The sequence below is a fragment of the Xiphias gladius genome, chromosome 8 (assembly GCF_016859285.1).
Source record: "Xiphias gladius isolate SHS-SW01 ecotype Sanya breed wild chromosome 8, ASM1685928v1, whole genome shotgun sequence".
Classification (NCBI taxonomy): Eukaryota; Metazoa; Chordata; class Actinopteri; order Istiophoriformes; family Xiphiidae; genus Xiphias; species Xiphias gladius.
Window position 1 is genome coordinate 20,194,622 of NC_053407.1, and position 19,571 is coordinate 20,214,192.

Consider the following 19,571-nt stretch of genomic DNA (forward strand, 5'->3'; position numbering starts at 1 on the left):
GGAGTGAATTCTAGGTTGGACTCCACCACAAGCAAAACCTCTTTTCTGAAGTAGCCAATTGTGCTCATATGCACGAAAACTTTGCCAAAGCAGTGATGTTTTGCTTTTGTTAATTTCATCCTTGCTCCATGGCCATTTTCTGTACATTACATAATAATGCACATGAAAAACAAAACCTTTGACACAAGCAGGGTTAGTATACAATATAAATCTCAATAAAGAAAATATAATCCAAAATTGGGCTGAGGGTCACTTGGATCTCTGCCTGGTAGTTACAACATCAGTTCAGTCCCGACTCATTGGGGCCTCTAGTGGGTCTGGTTCCAATCGCTGTCGGTTTTCACTGCATTCCTTAGAGACCACACCCTGAAAAACTAACTACTATATTCAGACACTGTTCTGAAACTCGGATGATGATTGTGAGTATCTATGATTTATTGACTCCAGAATAAATATTTTCATTTGGCATATTTGAGGCAAAGGATTGTTGTTTTAAACTAGACTCAAACAAGGTCACACGGCGCTGAAAAGGCTGGATTGAAACAATGCACTTGCTGTTTATGCATATAAACATGTGACTTACATTACTAGACAAAAATATAAACAACCATGAAGAAAGATGGCAGGATCGCTGCACCATTTATATCCAAGCAACTGGTGCTATTTTATTGCACAACTCTGTCATGGTAATGTCAACAACAGTTGACATAACTAGTTACGAAATAAAACATTAACCTTCAGAGGAAAATAGCAGAAGCCCCATTTTACACAACAAATACCATACATATAATGAGAGTGGTTATTCAGTCCATTAACGACTAAATAAATTGATTACAAGAAGAAATTGTAAATATTGAAGGGCAACATTACTCTAACTGACAGTGTAATACTCTTTAACTGTAATACTTGTCACACATTACATATGGAATCAGCACCTTAAGAATCAATATCATATATCATATCATATCATGATTCCAGTCCCTATTTAAAAAGGTACATTTGACTATATAGAGACCTTCAAAAAAAATCAGGTAATAATGTTTTGATCTTACTATTATGTGCATACTGAAATGAATTACTTATATAAGGCCAGTCTAATTATCCCCAGATGTAAGCAAATGCTTGTTATCCAACATACTGTAATTAGACATGAGCAGCACTAGCTGATTTTGTATCTCAACAGTCTAAGGATGAACGGACATTTGAAACATAAACATTTTATGGTAAGTTGGATAGTAGAAGTAAAATATGTCTATTTCAGAGCTGTTAACTTTTGAGAAGCAATTCAAACTGTAGCAACGCCTAACTTGTTATGGAATTTAAGATTAACTGAGGCAACAGACTATTTGAGAACAAACACTGTTTGACTTGAGCTTAGCAATAATTGTGCTCTACTGAAACATAGGGCAGAACTTCATTACAAGAATGAAAACCAAGACACAAATATTAAACAAGCTGCAGAGAAAATCACAATGCAACAGCATGTCACAAAGTTCCTCCTTACAGGGAGATGGTAGTCTGTGTCTTTGTGGATTTGGCAGAGGGCTGTACAGGAGCAGCAGGGCAGGTGTCCCACTGGGTTATGAGAGCCAGAAGCTTTGCATCTGGATCATTTCCTCAGCCCAGAGGGCCTCCACAGTGGGACCTTCTCGTAAAGCTGCACATGTGTATAAGAACCCCAAATCCCTCCGAATCCACCATCTATGTCCGGCTGTATGTGGTGGCTGTGGTGATAGCAAGTAACAAGCTGTGACAAACTTACAACATCACAGAGAGGAAGCGAGCAGTTAAAAATGACTCATGCTTTTTGTCTCTCACACTGTCTAATATGCTCGCACTAATGGCCAAAGAGCCTGAAAATGTGTTTCTGTGTGAGGGGCAAAAAATTGTTTTATCGCTCTTCGGCAGAGCAGAGGGTGTGACTGATGGCAGGAGGATTACTGGAGCAGCGGAAGATACAACCAGGATAAAGAATTCTCAACTATGTGAGTAAGACTCACCCCCTGCAAAAACCTTAGGCTAAACTCTTTTCCACACTGTTTCACTCTAACCTCGGTACTCCCTGGACAAAGAGTTGAAAGATGTCCTTTGAGGAGATATCCTGCCTCTGAGTGAGTCCCAAGAGGAAGCCAAGTGGGACCGAAATGTGGAAGAAGGAGGATGGACATTTTCCAGTCTCGTGAAAATGCAGGAGCTCTTTAAGAAACATTCCTGTGATCGGCTGAGGGAGCCACAAGCGGAGAGACGTCAGGAGAAATCATGCTTGGCTCAACACAAAAAGCACTCAGAGAAATGAGATCTAATCTGCTGAGCTTAGAGTGTATTAGCCAGATGTAAACAGTCAGTCCCAGCTGTGAGAAAGTTAACTTCCACAGCCCTTCTGCTTGGAAAAACAATGCACGAAACATCAGACATTAACAACGACAGAAACCATGCAAACACAGATATTTAAAGGCCATAACAAAACTTTCACAAGCCAGGGACTTCGCAGTTGTGGAAATCAGGGGGTTAAGGTTAACTTGCCACACTGAAATACTTTCTCTCTGAGAGTACTCTGCCTTCAGGCCCGTGCTGTGGGAAAGGGAGTTTATGCAATTACATCACATTGATTTATGGGACAGAGGAAAGATCGGGGGAGAGGATGGAAACTGAGCTGCTTGGAGGCGGTCCAACATTAGGTCCCTGAAGAAACACAAGTCAATAGGTTTACACCACAAAACATGATGGATCTGAGACAATTGTGCGAGGGATGAACGTGTTCAGGGAAACGCTGTCAAGACGACCAGGTCAAACCTATCAAAAATTATTGGTTCTGATTCAAGACTAAAAACACAAAAGTATGACAACAGCCATAGTTATAATGCAGAAGCTTCTCGATGAACCAGCCCATGGAGCACATGCAGTTAAGAAGTTCAGAACAGCAATGACACCACTGCTGAGCTTACTTTCAATTTCCTCAACTCTAGGGAACTGATGACAACTGTCTCGCTCGAGCAGATACTATTGATGCTGTCTTGCGCATTAATTGGGGGTAGTGGTGACATTGTGAGCAATGCGCCCAAGCGTGCACTGCAGCGTTATTAGGGTAGCGTATCTCCATCAGCCCGCCACAGCCTAACAGTTACAAATAAACAGCCCATTTAGTTCTCTCAACTTCTGTAACAGGACCACCGGAGTGCCCACAGCTGGGATATGTATGGTGAAACACATTACTACTCTTCTGTTTATTTAAACATTTGTATGTGACTTGAGGTTAAAATGAAAAAAAAAACTACAAAAAATTCTTCCACTTGTCTTGAAGATGCACATACAGCGGACCACAGCGGTGGTAAATGTAACCAAAGAAGCTTTTATCAAATTGCCATAGAAGAATATTGTCGATTGTTAAAGGAAGTCTATGCAAAAAGCCAGAATCTGTTCAGGAATTCTTTTATAAAGTCTCTATAAGAAAAATAAATAAAAAAAACCCAGACTGAATCACAACGTATGAGCCTACAGAACAAAAGGAAAAATTAAACTCATTCATTTTCACGGCATGAGACTTGTGTCGATACCAGCCACCAAATGGTGAAGATATGAACAAAGCCGGAGGAGATTACAGAAGATATTCAGTATAATGAGCTGCGGAGTTACAGTAGGAGACTTTAAATGGGTTTTTATTTTTATTTAATTTTTCAAAATCTCCAGCAGTCTGCAAATTCTCAAGATTAATGTAAACACAACAGACCTTTGGTTCAGGCCAAAAGCAACACAGTAAATATACAAATATTTAAAGGGGGGGGTGTTTTAACAGCTCACAGTACAGACTGGATTATCAGGGGCGGGCGAGGTGGGGGGTTACTCTAGATGTGGCAAATATATGGAAAGCTTACCCAGAGATGTTTTGAGTAAGAAAGGCTTGGACATCTGTTCCCTATTAAATAAAAAAACAGCTCGTCCAATTCCAAACTGCCTGCAGAGATAAGCAAAAGTGGTTTTGGTAATTGCTCACAACATTGGCTTTCTCCTGCTTCATTGTTTCTTCATTGTGCAACATTTCAATGTTGTGAGATCAAATGAGATCATGTCCGGTTATTGTCTGAGACTAAATTTTATTTATGTATCAAAGAAGGACTCTAAAAGCTAAAAGCTGCTTTGTCATCTGTCCAGTTAAAACAGCAGTTTCGAGCCACCAGCTGAGCAGCCAGTTGAAGAAATGATGTTGTTTTTTTTATGGCTTGACATATTAAGCCAAAAGAACCTTTACACATCCAGGGGCTTTCAGAGACACCCACAAAATTACTTTGGCTTCAGCTTTGGTGCTGACGCATTTCACATGGGATCTGACTCCTGCTAAGTGTTATTGGGAAAGATGATCTGAGCCCGTTTCTCCAGGGTGCACACTGCCTGAGCTGTCTGTTCTGTCCTCAAACACTTCACAGTTTTTAGCATCACACGCAGGTGGTCAATATAAGGTTGGAAGACTTGTCCTGTTGTCCTGAAGTGAACAGGTGACAAATCAGTGGGAAGCCATCCAAAGTTACCCGATGTTCCAGTGAAAAAAAAAAAAAAAAAAAAATCCCTCCAAATGTCTGGACTCTTTTTTTTAAACACTTAAATCAATGAACACTGCAGCCAATTTATTTTCACATACTGGAAACGCTTGCCGAGCCTGTGCTATCTCCGACAAACATATGTGAAGGTGATCCCTGGATTCTGCTGTCAGAAATGTTAGGACTGAAATATATTTTCATAAAAATATCCAACTCCTTTAATATACTTAAAACGGTTAAACAGTGGCCAGCTCTCCTATGCAGTGGATTCTGATTTTCTCCCTAAGCTTCAAAGAAAGGAAGATGCAGCGACGCACAGATTACGGAAAAAAGGAATTATGCTTCATGGTGTGCATGTGTTTACCCTAATAACTATTAGCAAAGAAATGTACAGTGAGGAAAATAGCTCTTTAACTCAAAAGGATATGTCTATTTTTCTCTCCCTTCTTAGAAAACCATATTTCTTAAGAATTCCTTGTGGAAGTTGATCCCCTGAATTTATTAAACGCAGCACATTCCCTTCACAGCACGGCAGCGCAGTTTGCTTGTGGCCGTAACGCATCGGCTGGCATTGACCGACTATTTGCCCAACGGACAGAGGTCGTGTTTTAGTGCAGTGACCCATGAATGCTGTCTCGCGTAGCGCGCTTTTAAAGTAGCGGTCGGCTAAAAATTTCATAAAGCACCATCAAAAAATCATGAGGCAGTGAGGCGCTCAGTCTTCGCTGTCTAATTGTTTTCCCCTTTGAGGAGTAAAAATAACCGTGTACGACGTGTACATTCGATCTGCTGTTAAAAGCCAATTATTCAGTCGGATATGCAGAGGCTGTTCAGACAAGTAAATTCATCACTGTAAGAAACATGTAAGGAAATTGTCCAAGAGCCACATCTGCAACCTTCACAAAAGATGCTCTGAACTGCTGAAGGATGCTGGGTTGCTTGAACGACCTCCGCTGGCTGTATTGCTATGCTGTAAGCCACAGTTCAGCACCCCTTTGTGCTTCAGTTTTCAAACACATGTGATATAACGGTGTGATTGTGGGCAATAAACAGAATGACAGGGAAGAAACACCAGCAGAGAACCCTGCAAAAAGCACACCTGTATCACACAACAGGACGTTATAAGGCTTAACCTCAGGTGAGATAACATAACTTAACCACGAGAGGTTCTAAATGCAAATAGACAGATGACCCTCACCTCGACTGCTACTAGTTTAAATATTTTCAGTATATTTTCTTTAAAAAGCTGAAGTGATACACAAGCGTCTACAGTATCTCTGAAGCTTGTGATCCTGGCAGGAGAGAGATCATTAGCCGGCCCTTCCTCCAAGTTTCCCCAGGTAGAGGCCTAAACCCGCTGTGGAAATGCTTTTTTTTTTTTTTTTTTTGAAATCAAACACTGATCTGTCCCCCTGATGCTGTGAAGACTGACAAGGAGCCCATATTTTCTAATTAGACCTGTGAAGAATCTTGCCCTGTGGGAGGGACTGTAACATTGCTGTTATCCCACGGGAGCTGCAGGGAGCAGCGCTGTGGACAAGGTGTGTGGGTTTCAAAGGCAGCAGAAAGCAGCCAGTCTAGCGGAAAGAAAAACGCAGGGGCTTTTTAAAAGTACTTACCCTCATACTGGCATTTTATTTGAATAGAAATGAACATAATCAGATTGCAAGAAGGAAGAAGGAGAATCACATTAGCCCAGTTACGTCTACTACAACATTCACTTCCAAGTTAAAATAAAGAAATCTCTGCTTAGCTAAGGTTTCTCTGTGCCATATTTACTACTTGAAAGAAAAACATTTAGCCTAGATTCAAGCAGATATGAGATCCATATAGAGTAAATAAAAAACAAAGCCATTTCCTGTTGAGTTCTGCCAGAAGCACCCAGGCTGCAGGGGTGTATGTGTGGGAGAGCTACATGTTCATATGTGTTTGTGTATTTGAGGTTTGTACGGTTATCACTGACTGCAGACAGCAGATTGGGATGCAAACCCAAATCACGCTCAAAATAAATCTCTTAGAGGCACTCTATAATTCATCCATGCTGGAAAAGCCGAGACAGCAAACAAGACTACGTCATACTAACCAACCAACAGTCCTCCCTGTGTCCATAAATCTGATGTAACCGCACCATCTGGGCTTCATATCGAGACTTCCAGCCATCATCTAAACAGGCCAAAGCGAGTTAATGAGCTAACATCTAGATTCAGCACCCAACACGCATTTAATTTGTATAAAATGATAATTGGCTAATTATCTGGGTCATCATTAACAACCTACTGTCCATCCCTGAAATAATTTGTGCCCTCTAAATTACCAAATCAATTTGTGGTGCGAGCAAGTGTTTGTACTTGCGAGCAACAATTATCATATCACATTACACTTAGCCCATCGTCAGTGATTAAAAATAAACAGGATATTTACAGGGACTCAGATCCCCTTTAGGCAGAGGAAATTTAAAAAAAAAAAAAAAAAGCAGAGCTGAGTATTTAATAAAATAGGGCACGTTATAAAAAGGCCCAGATGACTAATGAGTATCCTTGTAAAGCCATATTCTCTTATTCCAGAAAGCTGGATGGAAAGAGCAGGAGCACTCAAGGAGGAGAACCTCGGAGAAGAGAAGGAGAGAGAGGAGAGAGAGGGGTGGAGTAGAGGAGAGTTGGGACACAGTTGTGGCTAGGGCACCAGAAAGCCCAGAAGCTGGGAGAGAGTCCCATCTCATTACAAAAATGCCTGAGTCAGGAGACGGGAGAAACATTAGGCCCAATGAGTCACAGAGAGAGGCTGTAAAAACAGATCTGGGCTGAGCTTGGCTCACAGTACCACCAACAGCAGAACAGTGGCCCACAATGAAGTGAAATCGTTTTTGGAGCAAGCATGACTAATGTCATACATACATGTAAACTGTAGTTAGACCAATAAATCCACTGATACTAGCTTATTGCAGGTATATCAGTATGGGTGTATGTAAAAAAGTATAACAAAAAATTGCAGAACAGAAATGCCACAATGGCTTTGAGGTCAGTTAGTCATAGTCATAGTTTGGCCACCAGAGAGCACAGACAAGTAGACATTTACACTATAAAATGTTCTGCTCAGTATCTTGGTCACAATTTTAAAAAATAATGAAATTAAATCTAAGGGGTCTGTATCAACATTTAATGTTTGTTTTATATGTTTATGTAAAAAAAAAAAAAAATTGTTATGGGTAACCATAGGTTGCAGAGGAGCCTATGACCCAAAGACATTCAACGTGCAGTAAAAAAAAACAAAAAACAAAAAAAACAGCAAATCCTCACCACTGGTAAACTAGAACTAGGTAATATTTGACATTTTTGCTAGAAAATTGAAGAAAGAAATCCAGTTGCAGATTAATTTTCTGGTGATCAACACTGATTATTCAACTTATCATTTCAGCTCTGTCTGATAAAATGGCAAAGCACGTTCGAAACTGCTTTGCCAGCTTTTTGAGTATGATATTAATGTGTCCTGAAGTGGACATATTAATACCATACACAAAATCTGACACCCATGCACGCTAGCTTATGTGCAGAGGGAGAAGCATTTACCAGCCCTAACATGGAGTCAATTCACAGCGTGACAACTGTGATATTCTTTATCCAGCACACATCTCCTCACGCTGAGCATACAATCCTCCATTTGTGTTGATAAATAATCTGAACATTGGGTCTTTATCAAAATCCATGACAGGAACCAAGTTATTTAAGCAAGAAAAAAGGCAACGAGCGAGTCTCACAAGAGCTCTTTATGCATAAAATGTTAAAATTTTCCCCAAATATTATCTATAGTGAAAAACTCCAGTGTGAGGCGGTGAGCGTGGGGAACAATCACATCCATAAAATGAGCTCCTCCTCCTTGGTGCTACTCGATTAGCACCCAGCTTCTTCCTGCCCAGTGTGCCAGCAGCACTGAACCTCATGTGAGTCAACCCCAGTACTATTGTGTAAATTTGACCAAAGAACTTGTTGTTCATCCGGCAAACAGATGCCTCCATTTTATACACAGAAAGCATAGAGCTATTTCTTTTGTGCAATGCTGTCTGAGACGGCAGTGTGCTTAAACTTCAGCATCATTCAGTGGATCGGAGTTGTGCTCCAGTCTCTCTGAAGCCCGGCGAGTAATCTCCCCACACATTAACCCTGTGTCACATACCTATCAGGCCCAGACTCCTGGCCAGCCTAAGCCCCTCTCTGAGCTTTGACTACATCTGGGGGATAAAAAGAGCACAAAGTGATGAAGAAACCTGCTGGCAAAGGCAGGGGGATTTACTGAGTGTGCTCGCTCTGTGTAATGACCAGTGGGTCCTCGCCAGCAGCTTCTAATGGACACCTGAGTTCTGAAAAACATCATGCAGAGGAAAAGGTGGCTGGCAGGATTTCAAGATGGATGTGATTTGAACATCCTGAGATGGGTCTGAGTGTACCTTCAACTAAGCGCCCACCAAGCCGTGAGCCCGTTTGAGAGCCTGCTATCTGCCGAGCCCAGCTTGTCAAATACATACCTTCTACCTCATTACCTGCTCGGCCATTATTAAGGGAAATGGCGTGAAGGCGAGATAACCACAAAGAATTCTTGGGTTGAGCACAAACAGCCGGCCTGCTTCCTCCCGATAAAAAGGAAGCGTCAGTGGACAGAGGCCCCTCAGCTTCCTGCTCTCGGTGAACTCTGGGGCAGCCAGCTGCCCCAAGCTTGGGTCACCCACCACTTCCTGGCCCATAGGGAGGCACGCAAGGGGCAAAGGAATGCGTGAATGTGTGAATACTACTGGATTATAAAGCATTTTCTTTATAAGGGTTTTTCAAAATGTTCATTGATACAGTTGTCAGCTTTAACTGCAGTGAAGAATTCATAAGTAGAGGCTGGTATATAGACAGATAATGAATAACAGTATAATATAAATATGCCTTTATAAGAGAGGTTATAATTGTTGGAAAAACTATACAAGTCCTCAGTGCTTGTACCGACATTACAATGTGTTACAAAACAATGTATTATATTTTTATACTTACAAATGACACATGGGGCAGTTAAAGTAAAATTTTACCATTGCAACATCGGATTTCACCCCTTCATAGCATTAACACAACCATGGATGTCCGGGCTGCACCGCTCTTTAGCTACACTCTCGACAGTAACATCATCTGTGTCACAGAGCGAGGACGGGAAGGTTCACCTCGCCTCTTTATGGAATATGAGACTCTGCCATGCAGTTCCTGTGTTTTGTTCTCAAATTCACTGACAGAGCGACGAACGTGAGGAGCAGGGGGGGTTCCAGTGGACATGGCTTTGCTAGCTGTGTGTTACTGAAAAGGAGAAGAACATTTTTCCCGCTTCCTTGCACTGTCTTCATTCTCGACAGTCTCCACCAGCATCAGATATTTAGACGTAATTAGCACAAGCCGACTAATCACAAGTCCAAGTTTTATCTGGATTTACCCGCCACCCTCAAAAGTAAAAAAAAGAATAATGCATGTTTCCATCCACTAATGCTATGCAAATATTAGGAGCTGGGTGCATTGAGGTAAATATTCTCCATTCGGATGCAAGGAAACCACTGCAGAAGAGGAGGCTGGAACAAGATGACATAATTAAAAGAGCACCAGTCAAACCTCAAACAAATGAAAATCGTGTGGAAAATGACATGGAAATGAGCCATTTATGTTAGTTTCGTGTATAAATTCGAAACATTACACTCTCCTCATTACTCCACACGGATCTGATGTTTTCTTCGGCTGCAATTTTTCAGCCCCTCAAAGGAGCAGAAGCTTCAGTGGACATTAATCGTGTTTATCATGATTAATTTGCTCACTCTGTTTCCATTGCTTTTTGTCGCTTTTTGCTTTTATCAATACACCAACTTTTGCACATTACCAAGCTTAAAAAAAAATATCTGCAACATTTCGTCGCCAAAGGCCCAAAATGCGGTCACATTTTTCAGGTGGTGCATGTCAGCTACGGCTTTGTGGTTAAACGTAACGCTTTAACGAAGAACTAAAAATTGAGTTTTTTAAACAGGCACCACGCCAGGCTGGCTTATATTGCAGCAGAGTTTTGCTGTGACATGAAACTGTCTTCAGCGGACAACATCAAACCGCACCGTTCGGTAATTCTGTGCTTACAAAACATGGCGCAGACACATGGCTATAATCAAATACACCTTCACGGCTTTTAAACAGCTGATGAAAAATGCACCTTCTCTGAGGGTAAATTATTTCTGCCAGCTTAAAATCAAATTTGATTTTCTCATGTCTCCTGACAACAAAGATGCCGAACCCATTACTGGCTGAGGCCTCTGCGTCACACACATTAAATGAAGGGTCCTCTAGCAATCGAAAAAAGCAATTTTCTCATTGAGCCAATAGATACTCCATTTAGTTCCGGGCTCTCTACGGACCGTTGATGCCGCACTGGAGCTGATACAGGAGAAAGCGAGTTTAGAGTGATGACCCAGCCTTGTTTTCCCTCTGCTTTGCTGCTCTGAAACCATCGATATAGATACAGACACACTCTGCAGGCTGGAATTGGGGGTGGGGTGGGGGTGTAAAATAAGGGCCAGTGATCAAAAAAGGCCAAAAAAGAAAAAGGAAGCAATGGAAAGAAACAAGAGAGAGAGACAGAAATCGGAGTCACCCAACCATGTGGAACTGCAGGCTGATTAATTTCAGGCCTTTAATGAGCTGCGCTTTGCCAGGCCAGGCAGCATCAAGTCAGTCACCCGGACCCTCTCAGCAGGAGCTGCCACACACTGCAATTCACACTTTTCTATCCCTGCCAAGGCCTGGGTGGCAGAGGAGCCGTGAACTCACACATACACACTCTGTCTATCTCACACTTCCTTTCCCGTTCCTTTGTTTCTGCTGTTGGGTTTTATTCGCTGGCACTCTGAATGTTTTACTGAGAGCAACACGTTGTCAGGGGCACATTTAAAATGAGTGCACTGAGCACCAGTGGCAGGTCTCACACCAGGTGCTCCGTGTCTGTAGGTGGAATAAATACCGGCTCGGTGGAGATTTGAGAGAGAATTCACACAAACATGTACCCTCCTAATTGCTATCCTCCGCGGTCCGCCGAGGAAACCAAATCATTGTTGCTGACCTTTATTCCCTGCATAAATTACACTGTAGGTTTACAAACCCTGCTATTTGCATTTGTACGTGTATCCTGCAGACATCACTTCTGTGTCTGAGCAACTAAACTATTTCCCAACACTCATGTGAATCAAGCTGAGGAGAGAAAGGCTTCGGGCGAAGTTTAGTCATTTGTGTTGGCAGCTGCTCCAAAAGCATCAATACTACTGTTTCTTTTTTTCCTTTTTTTCTTTTTTTCTTTTTTTTTGACAAGGCAAATGTTCACCCACAACAGGGCGAACAAGCCCGCCTCTGTTTTCAGTTTGTGTGCTTCTCTCTCTACAAATCTCCCGATCACGTAGGTTTGGGGAAAAAAAACAACAGAAAAGGGTGGAACAAAGAGACAGACAAAGAAAAGGAAGAAATCTTTACATGATGCACCAATATGGTAGCCGAAGTCATTAATCATGACAGAAACTGATTTGTCAGTAAGTCCTTGCTGGCGGGGGCGTGATATGATTCTTTTCTCCTCTTTCCCGACAAACTGAGGCAGCCTCAGGGAGATGGAGAGCTAGAGCGAGGGGTCGTGGCTTTAACTTGAGGCAAGAAGCTCCAGCTCTTCACGCTCACCTGGACACCGGTGTGTGTTAATGGGTCCCTCGGAGCCAATCTCCTCGGGCAGAATCTGATTAGAACCTGATTTCCAGCTGTTACTGGAACCAGACAAATGTTGGGAGTTTTGTCTGCCTGAGTCGAAACTGAACTTTTTGCTCACTTTTTCAGCCGTTGGTGTCCAAGTCAAGCGGCAAACTTTTCACTGACAAAAATCACCCTAAAAATGTGCCCGGATTCCCTGCAAAGTCACACGCTCACCTCTTCGCAATACAGCAGTCGGCTGTGCCCCCTCAAAAGTACTGAGTTCCCCTTTTCAGAGCTCCTGAATGTGTCGCCTTTGCTCCAGCGGAGATGAGACGGAGGAAGAGGGACGAGGTGGTTTGGGAGGATGCGTCCCTCTGATTAATGCACACTGACAGTGGACTCCTGCCCCGCGGCAAAAGGTAGCGCCGCCAGAGACATCCATGTGGTGGCCCCATACATCTCCGAGGACAGCCTCCTCCTCGGTCGTGGCTGGACCCCCCCGTGGGAAGGACGCCAGCTTGGAGGCTGACACACATCGCTCCGGATTGCCCCTGCTGTCTGGCTTCCCATAGTTTAACCTACCTTTCTATTAAAACACCTGTTTATTAAACCGCATTTCCGACTGATTCCGGGCACATTTAATCACTAGTGGATATTTGCTGTATGTGCGAGATCCCTTTTCGTTCCTTAAGGGGGGGAAACAGCGACCTGACCCGAGGTTAACTCAAGTTTATACGGTGTAACAGCCTAATAAACGACTCAAACAATTAGGCCGAGCTTTCCGCCTCTCTCCCCATCATTTAATTTCTCCTACCGGGTGTTAATGTTTTTTCTCCCTGCAACTCGACCGAGGAGGAAATGTAACTTGCCGTAACAAAGTGAGCTGAGAATCGAACACTGCGCACAACATCGCCCGTTAAACGCGACGCTGTAAACAAGGGGCTCGTTCAGCACGGCGGCCGGAAAACAGCACGGGCGAGGGATTCAAACTGGGCTCATTTCGTTTCGACGCGCGGCATTTAAGTTGGAGACACTTTTTCCAAGAGCAGTGACACGTTTTCTTACCTCAAAACGCAGCTCAGTTGCCCGAAGCCTCCGGCTGTGACAAGCGTGTTTCCCTGCGAAAGTGTCACTAGAGCAGCCTGTCTGACAAACCTGAGACTGTTGGATGTAAGCATTAACATAAACCGCACACACACACACACACACACACACACAAAAACACGCACAGACGCTCAGAAAAAAAAAAAAAAAAAAAAAAAAAATTGCCGATCAGTTGGGATGTCCGCGGAGGTGAATTGTGCCCGGCAGCGTCCAGCTAATAAAAATCCACCGCTCCGAGATCTGCGATCCCAGTTTGGACAAGCGCGCAGTGTTGAAGAAGAGAGAGGGGGTGGCGGGGTGAGGTGGTGGTGGTGGTGGGGGGGGGGGACTGGTATGCAAACAGTTTTGTGAACTCGCTGGGAGCTGAGCGGCTCGTCCGGCAGCTGCTGTGCCGCGGAGGGCGGGGACTGTCCGCCGACGTGCCCGCCCCCGGTTCACCTTCTCCATTGTCGCTCCCGAATTATTGGAAGCGGCGGGCGCGAACCCAGCGTTACGTTGAAAGCCAGAGATATCATTCGGCTATATGAAAACAAAAAACGAAAAGATGCAACAGTTAAGCTGTGAGTCTGATAGATAACTGTCATATTCTCAATTTGTTTATTTATTTAGTTTCTTTTTGACTTCTCTATACTTTGCCATAGATGCTCTTAGAGACATTCTTTGTCCTAATGTTTGAGCTTTTCGTACGCTTATTTTTTTTTAAGAGTATTTTACTCTTAAAAATGATGATATCGATGTCTTGTAGTTGTCATGTCACCCTTGTTGTCTGTGACAGTGTCCTAAATCAAGTTACACACACACACACACACACACACACACACACACACACACACACTCAAATGTCGCCTTTAACCATCTTAACCGACAGCAGTCTGTTACCTGTCAAAATTAGGTGTAATCTCTCTGAATTTTCGACTGAAATTGATTCACCTAGAAAATGAATTCTTCTCGATTCGTTTAATTCGCCATGGGGACATATTAAATGGGTTTTTCAGTTGAAAGGAGTACGACCTTAATGAGCTTCTTCACTTTCTTGCGGAGAGTTAGGCGAGAATGCCACACTCATGCCAGCTCATGTCAGCAGCCGGTTAGCTTAGCTTAGCATAAAGCTAATCGACTGGAGACGGGGGTTGAAACGCCTAGCCTCGCCCTGTCTAACTAGAACAAGCTCTGCCTACCAGCAACTCTAAAGCTCACCAGTTGACAGGTCATATCCCGAAGTGCGAAAATGACCAGTTTGCAGTTTTATGGTTTTTTTTGTACCAGATTATTTCTTGGCCGGGAGATTCCAGTCTTTGAGCTAAGCCCAGCTAACTGGCTGCTCTCTGTAGCCTCATATTTAACAGACAGATATGAGAGTGGTATCAATTTTGTCATCTAACTCCCAACAAGAAGGAAAAGAAGCCTATTTCCCGAAATTGCTTTAATGTCTCGACGCTGAGTGTTAGAAAACGTTCTGCAACACAACAAATGCAACAAATAGCTGCTTCCAGTGAGTATCCTAAGGGTCAAAGTAAAATTACTTTTTTTGACAAACAGTCTCAACTCTGTTTTTGATTCGCGCAACTGATAAGCGCCAACTCTCAGATAGGCAGCTGATAGTTATTGTTTGTCCCACGTTAATTATTCATGCTGGGCGCCTCTCTCACAGCCAGAACACAAGAGGAGTGCTTTTATTTCGGGTTTAGAGGGGGTAAGAGGGGGGTCTGAAGTGATTTCTATCCCTCTGTGCTCCTCGTGTCACAAAATCTACTACAGATGGAGAGCAAGATAAGCGCTCCAGAGACTGATCTTTTTGCCTTCTCCTCTAAGGTCGTGACACTGACATTCCCAGTGGCATATGTGATACTTCCAGCCCCCAGTCTCCTTGTGTTTTCTCCTCATCCCTTTCTTAGTGGCCCTCAGGACCCCTCTGCAGTTTTAAGTGCATTTCTGAAGTCAAGAATAAACGACAACCAGCGGCTTAAAGTGAAGCTTAAAACAAGGCAGAGATTAATTTATAGAACGGTTGGATTAAAGGTCTCGTAGGGAGTTCGGTTCAGACGTAGGGGTTTCTGTCTGTGTAGGAAAAGCATCGCCGGAATGGCTTGGCTGCAGAGAGAACAGCTGTGAGGTATTTTCTTTTTGGCTCCTTGGGTATTTTCAGAGGTCTCAGAAAGTAAAGAAAGGCTGAGGTGAATCACTGACTAAACAGCCTCCTCCCCCCGGCCTTTGAGTGCTCACATGGATCAATGGTGCTGGGGAGAAGTCCTCTCTTCGGACCCTGACACAGTTCAGTGCTGTGATTATTTGTTTTTCTTAGCCAATCAGTGATTGATCAACAAATGCAGTGATCTGTGGCCCTTGGGATGTAGTACACCAGTCAATGCACAGCTTAAAAATCAGTCTGCAGTCTCACGTTCTGGCCTTTCAGTGATGGTCTAAGTCACTTAGCAGGAAACATTTTGAAGTGACTCAGATCTTAAACTTAGTCAAGAAACGATTTTACAAAAGCTGAGGCTGATGCAGGAGAAATCACGGGATGCCTTTTATTTTCCAAACGTTAATTAATGACGCTTGAGGTCATTTAGATGAGGTGATGGAAGGTTTTGCTGCTTCAGGGAACAAGTTCAAGAAACTGTTTATTTCAGTGAAAGCCTCCAACTAAGCCATGTGGAGGTTAAACCACGGGGAATTTGGATTGCATGCTGTGTTCATTACATCTACCAAAATCATTGGAAACCCCATTTTTTCAGGCAGGATTCAGTGTACAATCTACTTGTTCCTCCTCCATCCAAGCTCCTGGCTATAACATTTACTGTCGTTGTTAATCACATAACACACACACACACACACACACACACACACACACACCGTTCTTCACTTGCAAATTCTTATCGCACACAAACCCATTTAATTCAATTTACACAGCCCGCGCCTCAATTTTATACACATAGCATCATACCACATGCTATCTCATTACACAGGGCCATGGCTATGCTTCACAAGCTCGCTCAAAGTAGGCCTTATTGTTGTGCACGTCGATGTGCACACACACAGGGGAGCTAGTCTTAAGGAATTTCCCTGGCAACAGCATATCAGTAATTTAATATTTCATTCTGTGGTAATTTGATGCTGGATTGTTTTGTCTTAAATGTTTTTTTAATATGTAAATACTGAGGCTCCTGTAACACAAGAGGTGTAATTTCACAGTTCTGTGGTTGTTGCACAGAGATAAGACCATCTCTTCCCCGGGATGAGATGTGGCTCAGGTTCTTGGCATTGTGCAGATCTAAAATGACATCCAAGCCTCTGTTTCAACCATGCAGCCTTTTTTCTGTTGACACTGAGATGAATACAGTAATGTGTACTGTGAAATAATAGTCTGACATATTGGGAAATATGTTTATTTGCTCTGTTGCTGAGATTTAGATGAGTAGATTGATAGCATGTCTGTGTGTTAAGTAAGGCTGCGACTAATGATTTAACTGTTAGAGTTTCAGTTGCATGTGCTCGAACTATATCTTAGAGACCGGCTGCATTGACTCTAGGAAGTCAGTGTAGCCAACAGTTACTGTTCACCAAGAAATTGTTCCAGCACGATACCCCGTGTGAAACCATAACTTGTTGTTTTTACAATTTTGTGTCACACTATTCCTTTAAATGTAACTTTGCTTTGAGCGTCAGAAACAGACTCAGTGGTTGAACATAAACGGTGTGAACCAGGCTTACTTACACAAAAAGGCAATTAAGAAGTGATTTCTGACAACTTTGAAAAAATGAAATAGAGCAGAAATCACAGTAGGAGCATCAAAACACAAAACACTGATGATTGGTTTCAAGATAAATATATTTTTGAGTTTTTATATCATTTACTTGAAGAAACAAACAAAGCTGCAGTGGTCTTTTCCCCTACTCTGCGGTTTGCCTCCCATTATTCTGATGTATTTAACATCCTTAAGACACAGACAGGCATACATAAACACAAATGCACACACGTAGAAGTTGAACACATCCCTGCAGCCTCAATCTGTCACGGGGCATCAGCCAGCACTCAGGGGAAACGTGCCACGCATCACGGCTTCCTTCCCCCTCTATGACTCCAGGACCAGGATCAAACTGTGAGGCGGGGTGTAGATGGGCGAGACTCATCTCCTGGATGCCCTGTAGGGGAACCACACACGCATACACATACACACACGCATACACATACACATACACATACACATACATTCCAATCGGCTGAACTGCCCCTGAGCAGGCTTTCTGTCTTTAATTTTCCATTTTATTGTCTGAGTCATAATTCGGTTTTCCGGAACTTAACTTCAACATGTAGGTGTCATGAGGTGAGCGTCTTTGGAAAATTGTTCTTCTTAACCTAGATATTTAAACAGCAACTGTCCTCAACAGGCAACTGGCAAACATTTCTCCTCCTAAGAATTTGTCTGCGACACCATTCAAAATCAGTGCGATTTCACTTGAAATCATCTGTGAATTCATGCACCTCCATCTGGCTTAGTGAGCCTGTCTGCGTCTGTCACACAGCCAAGCTGACAGAGAAAGGGTAGTGGAAGGTGACAGTAGAAATTACTGTTTCACTCTCAAGCTGGAAGTTAACGAATCATCTTTATTCGGAAAAACCTTCATCTTTACAGCTCCTGTGGCAACACTGGGTGTTACCAGGCTGTAACCTAGCAACAAGCTCCTGACGCTGTTTATAGGGGTAATTGGACAAATCCGTAGGAAGAGGCTTGAAGAACAAAATCAGATCATTAACATGCTGAATCTAGAATTAGAAAGAATTTAGAAGTATCTTTAATGCTTTTTGCAATGAGGCTGATTTGCACTGTGTTTCACTTGAACTGTTTCTATGTGCATTCCTCTGCTTTAAAAAACACCTGTAGGCAATCTGGTGTGAGGCTTTCCTCCACCTTAATAATTACAGATGTCTACCTGCTGTAGCTCAGTCAGTGACAGGAGCCTGAGGACGCCAGAGAGTGAGAGGCAGGAAGAGTGGGAGAGAAAGTGGGGAAGTGTGGCAATGTATGTCAACCTGCCCAGATATTTTATACACCATTTCTTCCAGGAATTCACACAACAGAAACATCTGCTGTGTCTGAGCTTAACCAAGCAACAACCCAAAAAAACACACACAAGGCACCAAGGCTGTGGGACGAGAGGAAATGGAGAGTGAAGAGGTGGAAACAAGGAACGATTGGACCATTTTTTCCCTTGCTCCCTCTTTATGTACAGTAAGTGTGCTGACTCTCCCTCCATCCCCCCTCTCCACCCTGAGCACAGCCATTTCTTTGCTGTCTTGTGGTGACAGACCAAGCGTGGCTGAACTCCCTCCATTTACTGTACCTCCAATGTTCCCAGGAGGATGAATTGGCTGGTGAACGGAGGAAAGTAGGCCAGGACAGCCACCGCTGCATCCCCTCCTTCTCCAGAAATCTGATTCACCGGGAGCGAACGATCCATTTGTCTGTCACACAGAATCTCTCCTCTGTTACATTTGGGGATTTTGTTTATATCAGATGGATCATGCATTTTAATGGTGTAGATTTATCTTTTATATTCACTCAGTTGCTTTAGGTGTGCTATACATTCTGCATGTGTTCTGACAAGATGTCACTCTGTATTTTAATACAAACAGGTCTATAGCTGAGCCACCTCTTCTGTCAGAGGACTGTGGTTGCATATGCAGCACAATTATGGAGCTCTGTGGTTATTGGTCTAGCCCAGACACATTTTCTGGTCTGGGAGTCTTGGAAACGGTACTGTGGGATATAAAAGATTTTTAAAAAAGAATTATAATCTGTGGAGCGAGGCACTGTGACCCGGTACACTGTAAAACATTGTGAGCTGATTAAACTTAAACATATGATAACCGTCAAACTGATGCAACGCACATTACATCCTTGTTAAAAGCTTATTAAAAGACGAAGAAAGCAACAAAAACAATCACGATGTGATAACTCTGACATCACTGCCTGGTGCGGGAACTGCAAAGTCTCAGGTCAGAGGTCCCTGCAGAGAATAGTGAACACTACGGAATGGATCATACTGTAGGTGTCTCTGTCCCCATCATAGCTGACACCTGCAAAGCCTGTTATGTCCAGAAGGCCCCCGACATTGTAGCTGACCCCTCAAACCCCTCCCACCACCTCTCTGTGCTCCCCATATCTGGAAGGTGGTTTCAGGTCACTCGGGAAAAACACAGGCTCCACTC

General features: G+C 43.1%; 1 protein-coding gene across 4 annotated transcripts in view; it reads right to left on the reverse strand.

Moving 5' to 3' along the window:
• The window catches only part of tspan18b (tetraspanin 18b), a 32,618-nt gene extending 18,974 nt beyond the window's left edge, over positions 1 to 13,644 (reverse strand). The window contains exon 1 of one of the 4 annotated variants that reach the window (XM_040133928.1): positions 13,322 to 13,644. The gene's annotated coding sequence lies outside the window, so the exon portion shown is untranslated. Of the gene's footprint in view, positions 1 to 1,504; positions 1,674 to 3,872; positions 3,896 to 12,490; positions 12,790 to 13,321 lie in introns of those variants that run through there. The other 3 variants (XM_040133929.1, XM_040133931.1, XM_040133930.1) reach the window with 3 other exon arrangements.
• Between the last annotated feature and the right edge of the window lie 5,927 nt (positions 13,645 to 19,571).